This window comes from Gordionus sp. m RMFG-2023, chromosome 3, assembly GCF_954871325.1.
Source record: "Gordionus sp. m RMFG-2023 chromosome 3, tfGorSpeb1-WG-v2, whole genome shotgun sequence".
NCBI classification, from domain to species: domain Eukaryota; kingdom Metazoa; phylum Nematomorpha; class Gordioida; order Chordodea; family Parachordodidae; genus Gordionus; species Gordionus sp. m RMFG-2023.
The window spans coordinates 48,536,183-48,546,639 of NC_088777.1; positions in this window are offsets into that span (position 1 = coordinate 48,536,183).

Here is a 10,457-nt window from a genome sequence, read left to right on the forward strand (position 1 = left end):
AAAATTTTCAGATCAATCTATAACCCATATTTAAAATTCAAAAATCTTAAAGCACCTCTATTTTAAATTTTATTCAATATGATTCCCATCACATTTTTAAATTTTGATATTTCTAATACATGCTCACAGTATACATTGCAACAATTTTACCTCTTTTACTCATTTATATAAAATTTATTAATAAAGTATCTTTAATACTATACACACAAACTAAATAATTACCCTTCAATCCCATCAGCTAGTATGGCAATAATAATAAACTGTAGTATTTTAAAAATATTGGATATTAATTAATATCTATATAATTATATTTTAAGAATATTTATATTCAAGTTGGTGCTTTGTGTAAAGCATATGCCTTTGAAACGGGAGGCTTGTGTTCAATTCTCGTATAGAGCAAAAAATTAACATTACACTATATAGTCTCCTTAAATTTAAAATATATTAGGGAGATACGAAAACGATCGTGTTATGATTATGGAGATTCTATATATTAGATTATTTACTTAGTATTTTATGGCTTGTCAAGGAAAGAAAATATTTAAAATGCTAATGTTAATAAAATTATCTAAAATAATCCTTATCTCTATCCTAGTCTCCATAAATGTGACTGATAATAAATATTACTTATGGCATAGATTTTTTTTATATTTTTAGGATAAGATTAATCATATCAAGACTTCGCCCATCTCTGCCGCATAACTCATAACCTCCTACCCACATCCATCCTTCACCAATTTTTCATTAAAAAAAAGTAAAAATGAAAAAAAATTCCCAAGCAGGGATTCGAACCCGAAAAGGAAACTGATATACTAACCTATCCTCATACTATCATATTATTCAAACAACATACCATTTTTTAATATCCGCATTCGATTCTTTAGAACGAATCAAATTGGTTATTATTCGCAATTATACACAATAGTAGTTTTGTTAAACGGCTCAATTTGAGCCAATTTTTAAAAACGGCTAACTTAATATTTTAGCCAGAATATTGCCCAAATCTCTAGATTTTGCTAATAGATGCCTAGACCTTTGTGTCATCTATGAGCAGAAATCTTCAGGCATGCGTAATATTTTTCTGGAGCCGTTAAATATCAGTAGACCTATTGTATAGTAAGCATAACAAAACTGGAAATGGTATCGCTTTTAAATTATATTATTTTATAATATTCATTTCAAACTTTACCCATATGATTAAGGTTTGAAAGGAGACTTTAAAAGAATATATATATATTCTCGTTTAAATTCGGAATACTGTTCCACTGTGTTAATAACCAAATGAATCTAGAAAAATCTTTTTGGATAAATTCCGTTTCCGGTTATAAGATATTTTAAGATAGGGATTCCAGGTTCTGGTTTTGATTCCTAGATTTTTCCCGGTTCCTAGTGTACCAATTTCGGTTTCAATCTCAGCGAGAAATATATATGAAATTCCACACTACACGTTTAGGATAATTATTGCTATATTATAAATGATAATGAAGTAACTTTTTTTTTCTGTTCATGGCAGTTAATAAGCTGACCATTACCCCTGAAACTGGAATTTGAATGAGAGGTATGATGGGAAAAGATAAAATAAGTTTTAAAATTTTAAGCGAATGTTGAATTGTAAAAAAAAACAAGGCTCATGACATGTCAATTGACAATCACCTTATGGTTTATAATAATACATATACAAATAACTTCAAAGATTAAAGATTTTAGTTCAATTTTTGAAAATATATTTTCAAACTCTAATTTTTTTAAAAAAAAGGAATATGTCTCTTTCTCAACAATGAACTGTCCATTTTTAACTCGCTAAACAAAAAAATTTAAATTAATCATACGCCGAAATCAAGTAAGAAACATCTTCCTCCTTATTAGCACGAGCGTTGGCAGTGTATTTGCAAAACAAATCCATATCCTCTTTTCTTCTAATAGCAGGTCCTCTCTAAAAAAAGGAAAATGTATATAAAACAAATTTATGGAATCTTAAAATTTAAGCAAATTTACATATGGTTTAATTCCTTTGAGAACAAAATAGGCTTCTCTTTGAAATGTAGGATCCCTTAAAATGTAATCAACCTATTAAAAAATATGTATAGAAAAAATAGTAGAATTAATCAAATTAAAATTAATTAATATTAATGCTGTAAAACGTTACCTCAAAAAAGAAATTCGTTACTCGTTACTTTTAGGATTGTATTACCTAGCTAATCAAAAAAAAATAACAATACGATAAATTATAAATAAATTCTATCCTCCGCCCACCCCCTCTTAGAAAATTAAAATAAATTTATATAAAATACGACTTTTCACAAATGAACCAAGAGAATTCCTTTTTATTCGACAAAAAATTCAAATAGAAATTTTTAGACACAATTATGGTTCCTTTTTGGGGACTCAATTATAGAATTTTATTTTTAATTATATAATTATAATTTATAAATTATAATATTTTTAATTAGGTGTTGTATAAAATAAGTTCATTTTGTAATAATTTTTGTATATATTTTTCCAACAATTTATTCTCAAATTTTTGATAAGATGAACAAGAGCGCTTAAGCTCAAACATAGCTTTCGTTGTGCTAAAACACATGTTCAACTGGCGCAGAGGATGGAAGGGTTGCATTTAATGATTAAATTAAAGTTTTTAATAAGGGGAATTTATTAAAAATATTTAGAAAAGCAGATTTATCTTCAAAAAAGCTTATAAAATCATCTTCACAAAGCATACTTATTTCAGATCCTCATCAAAAATTTTTATTTATCTTTAAATTTAATCTGAATTCATATTTTTACCTTCATATATTTTTTTTCTTCTAGAAATGAGCTCCTGGGCATCGAGGTTAAAATATTTGAATTGAAGCCACAGTCTACATTTACAAAGTGTAGACCTAGTGCTCTTAATTTTCTTTATTTGTGCAAAAAAATGTTTACTACTGGGCCAGAGCAAAGTTAAATCATCTTCGTCTGATAACATAAGTTTACTATTGTTATATATTTTTTATAAAAACGTCCTTCTAGAATTGGAATGTTCCATTTGCAAAATTGTTAAAAGCGAAAGCATTTTACGGGTTTTTTCCCCCTTTCTTTTCCTATTATTATAGTACATATATAGTAAAAATTAAGAAAAAGAACCCAAAACTGACTATGTCATATTCTTTAAAATTAAAGGATATTATGTGTTTCAATGTTATTGACTTTTAGTTTCGTATTTTGTTTATTTTAATCAAAGAAAAAGAAAAACAGTTTTTTTTTAATGAGAATTAATGTGAAAGACGAAAGATAATTTTTATTTGTGAATCATGAAATGAAAAATTAATGTTTTGATGGAATTTAAAGGGATTAGGGATTTTTTTTTTTAAATAAAATTTAATAAAAAGTTTTAAATAAAATAAAAATTAGTGTGGCACAAGTATATTATTTTTGACAAGTTTTTCTTAAATATGTATATATAGTATTGGCGGAAATTAATCAATTGAAATCAACTCATATCTCAAAAATAAAATTCTCAAGTGTAACCTCCAAACTCTAGACCGACTATATCTCGATGAATTTAATATTAATAACACGACACGACTTTATAAAATCTAGCAACAAAAATTTAATATATAAAATAAAAATGAAGAACTATGGTGGTTGATCTGAATCAAAATCTAGGCTTTAATTATTTTAAAAAAACTTTAAAAGAAAGACATAATATATAGTAAATTTTTGAAAAAAAAATTTTAAGTTGTAGCGCGTTTCTCGTAACTAATTACCCTTTGGAATATAAGAAACTTCCTTACCCTCAAAAAATGTAACGCAGTGAGTAACGAAATTACTTTACAGCATATTATTATATATATATATATAAATACTAAACAATAATAATTAACACCTCTTTACTTCTTTCTAAATCTTTAAGCACTCCATTCAAAACTAATTGAATAATCATTAAAATAAAGGTTCTAAATAGAATGAATTTATCTATTGACAAACTATATAAATATATTATTGTAGGGTAATGGAATCTATTGAACCATCATTTATGTGTTAAACTATGGTATTTTATTGAAAAAATTAGATTGTAAATATCTAAAATGTTATTTTATGAAACCCCAACGTATAAGTATTCTAGGATCAGGATAGCTTGTTGATACTCAATTCTCAATATTCATGAATTAAAGGATAGAAAAATAATTTAATAATATGGAATTATTACTTGTACCGCAGCTAAAGTTAACTCTTGATTTGTCATCGGCATGTTTAAGTAATCTACGTAAAACACAGCTTCCACATAATATGGACCATTAAAAAGACTAAAAATTCTGGCCTTTTTGAATGATTTGTTGGCTAAAACAACTTAATCGAATTGAGATGAAATATATAATAAATTGAAATAGTTTCATGCAGTTGATTTAACATTATGAAAATATACCCCCCCCCCCTCTTTTTCAATTTCTAAAATTTCGTGAATGCTTGATTTGATATGTAATAACCTTGAATTAAAATTACATGATATAAAAGATTTTATCAATTTTATTTTGTTTGATAACTTGTATCTATCAGTTTACAAATAGTAATACATTTTTTTTCTTAAAAACCTTTAGTCTTGGTGTCTATCTCTGTATAATCTTTAAGATCATACTGTAATATATTATGGTTCTTGGGTAGTCGTTTTAAGCGATACAAATTTTTTCGATCTTTATCGACAGGTCTACCACTAATCAAATAAGATTCATCTTCTATTTCAATAGTTCCGTGCTATGATTAAAAAAAACATTGAAATAATTTTGTAAGTTTAAACATAAATTATACGCTCTTTCTCTATCATAAAAAATTAATAATATTTAAAATAAAATCACTTTTCACACCCACACTTAATATCCGAAGTTCGTATTTTCGATCAATAGATATGTGGAAAAATTAAAGAAATAATCAGAAACCCGAATATTATAAATTTTTTAAATTTACACGGGCCGGGCCTTATATTTTAAAACCAAATATTTGAAATTGCCATTATTATCTGTAAAAATTAAAAATAAATAAAATATATTTAAAAATAACCTAGGCCGGGCCAGAAAAAATTTTTGATAAAAAAAAAATAAGGGCCAGCCGTACAAATGATACCTCTGCAGGTCTCTGCAAATAATCAAGATTTATGAGATTATCCCTCTCGAGAGGTAAGGCGAGTTAAGTTTGCCTTTGATTATACCGGGTAACTCAATAAAAATTCCCGTTTTTGAAATCTCCCCAAATCTAAACCCCGTCTTTTGTTTTTTATTTATTAAATTTGTTTATTTATTAAAAAGAAACGTATATAAAACTTAACATCTTCAAATTTTGTTTTTGTAATTGGATTATGCCTATTTTTTAAAAATTAAGAGAAAAAAAAAATTCGAAGATTAGACAAAAGAAAAATCATTTCAAGACCTTCAAATTTTTCAAAAAAAAAATTTTTGATAGATTTCTCAAAATATATTATTGAATGGTCTTGTTTTTTCTTCTATAACATGTAATAATATCATTTTTAAAATTGATCGAATGTCAACTAGTGTTGTTAAACGGCTCGTTTTGAGCCGATTTTTAAAAATGTCTAACTCAATAATTCCTCCAGAAAAATTTTACGCAAATCTGAAGATTTTGCTCATAGAAAGAACAAAGCTCTAGACATATATTATCGAAATCTCAAGACTTAGGAAATATTTTTATGGTTTTTCCAAATTTTTTCTAAAGATTCTAAAGGTTGCACCCTATTTTAATTAAACTAAAAGGATGCTTTTTTTAAAAAAATATTAAAAATTTATCAGAATATTATTTTTAAAAACCTTTATTTTTTAAAAAGACAAATAAAAATTTTAAGTAAATAAATATTAATCCCCTATAAAGGCCTAAAATTTTGCCTTAAAAGAGCCAATCCTTTCTACCATCTTTTAGATAAAGGTATACTATTTGTTTGACCATGATCCTCGAATTAAACCATTTTTTAAAAAATAAATGAAATTCCAGGTTTTGTTAACAAACGTAGATCTAACCAATCGAATTTAATTGTTAAAAAAAATATTTTACCTATATAAACTGGTAAGTTGATATTGTTATAAACGGGCTTAATTTGGGCCGATTTTTAAAAACTGCTGAACTCAAATTAGCAAGAAAAATATTAGCTAAACTTCGAGTTCGTTAGTATATGTCTAAACATTTGTGTCATCATGCGACGATATTATGATTATATTTTTAAAAAATTATCAAAATATCTTTCATAAATAGAAATGTAATAATTTTTGCGATTCAACAACCATTTTTTTATTGCAGAATCAGATATCTATATGGAGTTATATTACATAGGCAAATCAAGACTTGTGAATCTTAAAATCATATAATTTTGATATTTCATCCTTTTAGCATAAATTGGTCATTATTATTAATCATTTAAGTTTATGCTTTTCAGGGTTTAAGGTTGAGCGAAAAAAAACATTAATGTACTATGAAATTTTTTAATTTTTTATTTAAATTATTTTTACTTTCTGTTACAATTTAATATAAAATATGATCTTTTTGAAATAGAGCTACTTTGAAATTCTTGTATGAAATTATATTTCTTCAAAAATATTTTATAAATAATTTGCACTTTTTGGCTAAAGAAACGGTGAGAGGTTTATTCCCTTTCTCACCCCACCGATTACTACCAACTTGATAATACTAATAACTCAGTGGATTTAGATTATGGACCTTTATTTCGAAGCTGATTTAAGAGTTAGCTAAACAGTACGAATATTCCACTTTTTATCCTAACAAATTTATGGAATCAAACTTCATCTATTTATTATCAATGATTCTATTTTATGGCATAATTTTAATCAGTATATATGATCTTCTTTCAAATAACATTTTTTTTAATTTACAAAATTATAGTTTTATATGAGGGGGTTTAAGAAATAATGTTCATTTCGGGTTTTTTTTGATGACCTTAAATATTTTGTGATATAATTTATGATTAGAGAAAAATTTTGCAAAAGGTCGAGCGGCTATTGTCCAACATAATGTGAATAAATCCAGCCAGTTTTTGAAATAGGATTCTCGATGTTTTTACAGTCAAATTTTAAATATTTTCTTTTGTATCATAATTTTCTAAAAAAGCTACTTGATCAAGATTCCAATGAAGATGTTAAGTTTCATATATTCTTAAATATAATGCTTAAATATCATTTAAAAATAAAAATCGAATGATGCGTTGTAGAGGTTAGAAAGTTTTTTCAAAAATAACATTTTTCTGTGGCATCTTATTATATATATATAAAATTTTTGAATATTTTATTATTAAATTTAAAAAAAATTTTTATTTGAGAGTGTTAAAGAAAAATTGTTCTTTTATTTGCATATTTTTAGTATTAAAAATCTAGTTAAACAAATGCTATAATTAGTAAATTTTAATCGAATTCATTATAAAATATTTGTTAAATTTAGCTACAAATTTTCTACCCGAATTTGTAAATTAATGTTATCAAACAATGTCTAAGATACCTTAGTTACCTAAATTTTAGGAAAAATATGTTATTTATTTCATTTAAAAACAATTATGGGGATAAAAATGTGGCTAGAGTCATTTTTATTAAATAAAATTGCTTCTAGTCACATAATTTAAATATTGAATTTTTAAAAAAATCTACCATAAAAAATACTAAATAATTTTGGCTTTGGCATTCTTGAACAAATGATTTAAATTGTCGAAAAAAAATATTCGTAATTAATTCCATTGATTTAGGAGGTAAATTATATTTATTTTATAATTATGATAAGTGTTAATTTCGAAAATGGGCAACTTCAAATAATGATTATTTATATGTTGTATTGAAAAACCATCGTATTATCTTTTTTATCTTCAACGGTTATGCCCCTAGATTTATTCATGTAAAACACTCTGTAAAATTTGTATTTCTCGCTTGGGTCCGGGTAGATTGTACGAGTGCCATCTTCATGTTCAATGGAAAAGTTTGAACTCAACACTCTATCTATCATGGGATATAATGTCAAGTGTAAATAGCTTTCCTCTTTATCTTCTGGTAAATTTATATTTTGCTGTATAACATTCAAAAGTTCACTTTGTACGTCTAAATATGCCAGGGACCATTGCTTATGACACGTTTCTAAAAAAAAAATCATATAAATAATATAAATATCTTTCGTTATCAAATCAAAATTATTAAGACCACTATGGCATGGCAATATAAAAAATGGTTATAAAATTTTGATCGTAGAAATATATACCATGGAAATCATAATAAATTGAAGAAATAATTTATGTAAATCAGAGTTGTTAAGGAGGCGCTGCTACATTTTTTCAAAAATACACTATTTTTTAAAATTTAGGAGCGGAAACTAGCTTCTTTTAGGGCTGAAGTGGAGGAGCGCCGCTCCATCGCTCCTCTAAATTTAATGTATAAATTAAATTATTTTTTAAATAATAATACCAAAATTACTATTTTTGATAAATTCCCTGAAATTAAAAAAAAATCTTTATAAAATACAATACCCCGCTTGTCTCTGGTGCTCCTGTGGAGCACCTATTCAGTATTGCAAAAGAGGTCTTAGGGGAGAGGCGTGGATGTTTGTTAGATTCTAATTTAGAGAATTTATTACTTTTAAAAGCTAATAAAAGGTTATAAATATTTTGATAGATCATTTAATTTAAATAAATATAGCTTTTAATAAAAAAATATGATTTTCTTTCGTATATCTTCTAAAAAAATGAAAATCAAAGGAGCGGTTATGGAGTGGCACTCCATTATTTGGAGAGCTAGCTACTTTTAAAAGGAGCGTTAACAACTTTGATGTAAATATTAAGAAAAAAACAAATCTTGACATAAAAGCATTGGTTGTAATTTGTTTTCCAATATTTTATTAAATAAGACATTTTACCACACCATATAAAAATTAAATAAAGATTACCTATTTGCGTGGCCAAAAACAGATAAAAAATAATATGAACGATGATCATTTGAATTTGATTAGAACTTTGATTTAATATTTATTTTTTTTAAATTATGCTTTAATCATTATAATTTGGAAATAGTATATGACTTCTGTAATTTATTTTATACATTTATTAAAAAAATCTTTTTCAAAAATATAGCCTAGCTGCTAGTTGAAACTATTTTTAAGATATTGATCCTGTTTGTATTTATTATATATAGCCTAAAATTGTATTGCATTATGGAGAGGTAATAAATGTAGCATTTTTTATTCAAATACTTGACTTACCCTAATTACTAGAATATATTCTATTCGTAATTAATCGCCGGGGTGGCCTTGTGGGTTTATGATGTATGCATGGAAGCAGAAGGTCCCAGGTTCAATCCTGGTAAGGAATGTAAAAATTTTCAGCTTTATCTTTGATGACTTGATATGTAAGGACATATGCTAGGATGAATTTCAGAGCTGAGAAATGCCACCCCGGTCACCGACATGCTTGGACAGCCGGGTGCTATGATACTTGTCCAATAAACCAAAATGAAATATGGCTAGTGTTGTAAATTTAATATAATATACTAAATGCCAGTCATTTTCTGATATTAACAAATAATTTTTTCCTTGGGGATGAGGGGGTGTTGTGATTCTATTTTGGGGGAGATCACTGGATGCAATTGTTGAAAGGAAGGATATCAAAACTGAATGAAGAAACAAAATGATTATATAATTCGATTGATAATATATTGATTTTTTTAGATATTATTAAATAAAGTGGATCTTTAGAGCTAGCTGACCTCGTGGGCCATTCAAGAAGGATAGATGGAATAGATGAGAATACTCTGATAGGATATCTGTAGATAGAATACTCCGGTGGGATATCTGTCGATATTGAAACTTCGGTGTGAGATCAAAATACAATGGTCTCGATAGCAATACTCCGGTGGAAGATTCAAGTGGAACAGATAAGAGAACTCCGTTGGGGGAATGAAAAGAGATAGATAGCATGAATAATAGAGTGGAGGGAGAGCTTACCACCAGAAAGGGGTGATAGCTAAAGAGAAAAAAAAATTCTATTTGAAAATAAATATTTTTAATTTAGATATATTTCCTGTATTATATTATTCAAAATTTTTAATAAAAATAACCGCCCCCCCCCCATTCCTTAATATATATTTATGATAAATTTCTCGTTTCTAACCTTTTGTAGATAATAAATTATAAATTATTTGCCAAGGTATATGTCGGGGGGGGGGGGGGAGTGAGGAATTTGCCCCCTGCTCTCCCCTCTGCTTACCTCGCCTGCTGTCATTTTATCATAGAAATCTGGAATTCAGATTAAAGCCTTATTCCAATATTTTTCTAAAGATGAAAGTTTTGGATGTCTTTCCCATAAATTCTTTCCTTTTCTAACTGAAAAATTTGAATTATCAACATTATTTTTAAAGTTTATCCATTTTCTAGGCAATGTTTCTCTTGTCTAAAACCAGTGGCCATTTTTTGCGACATCACAATCTCGATAGGTT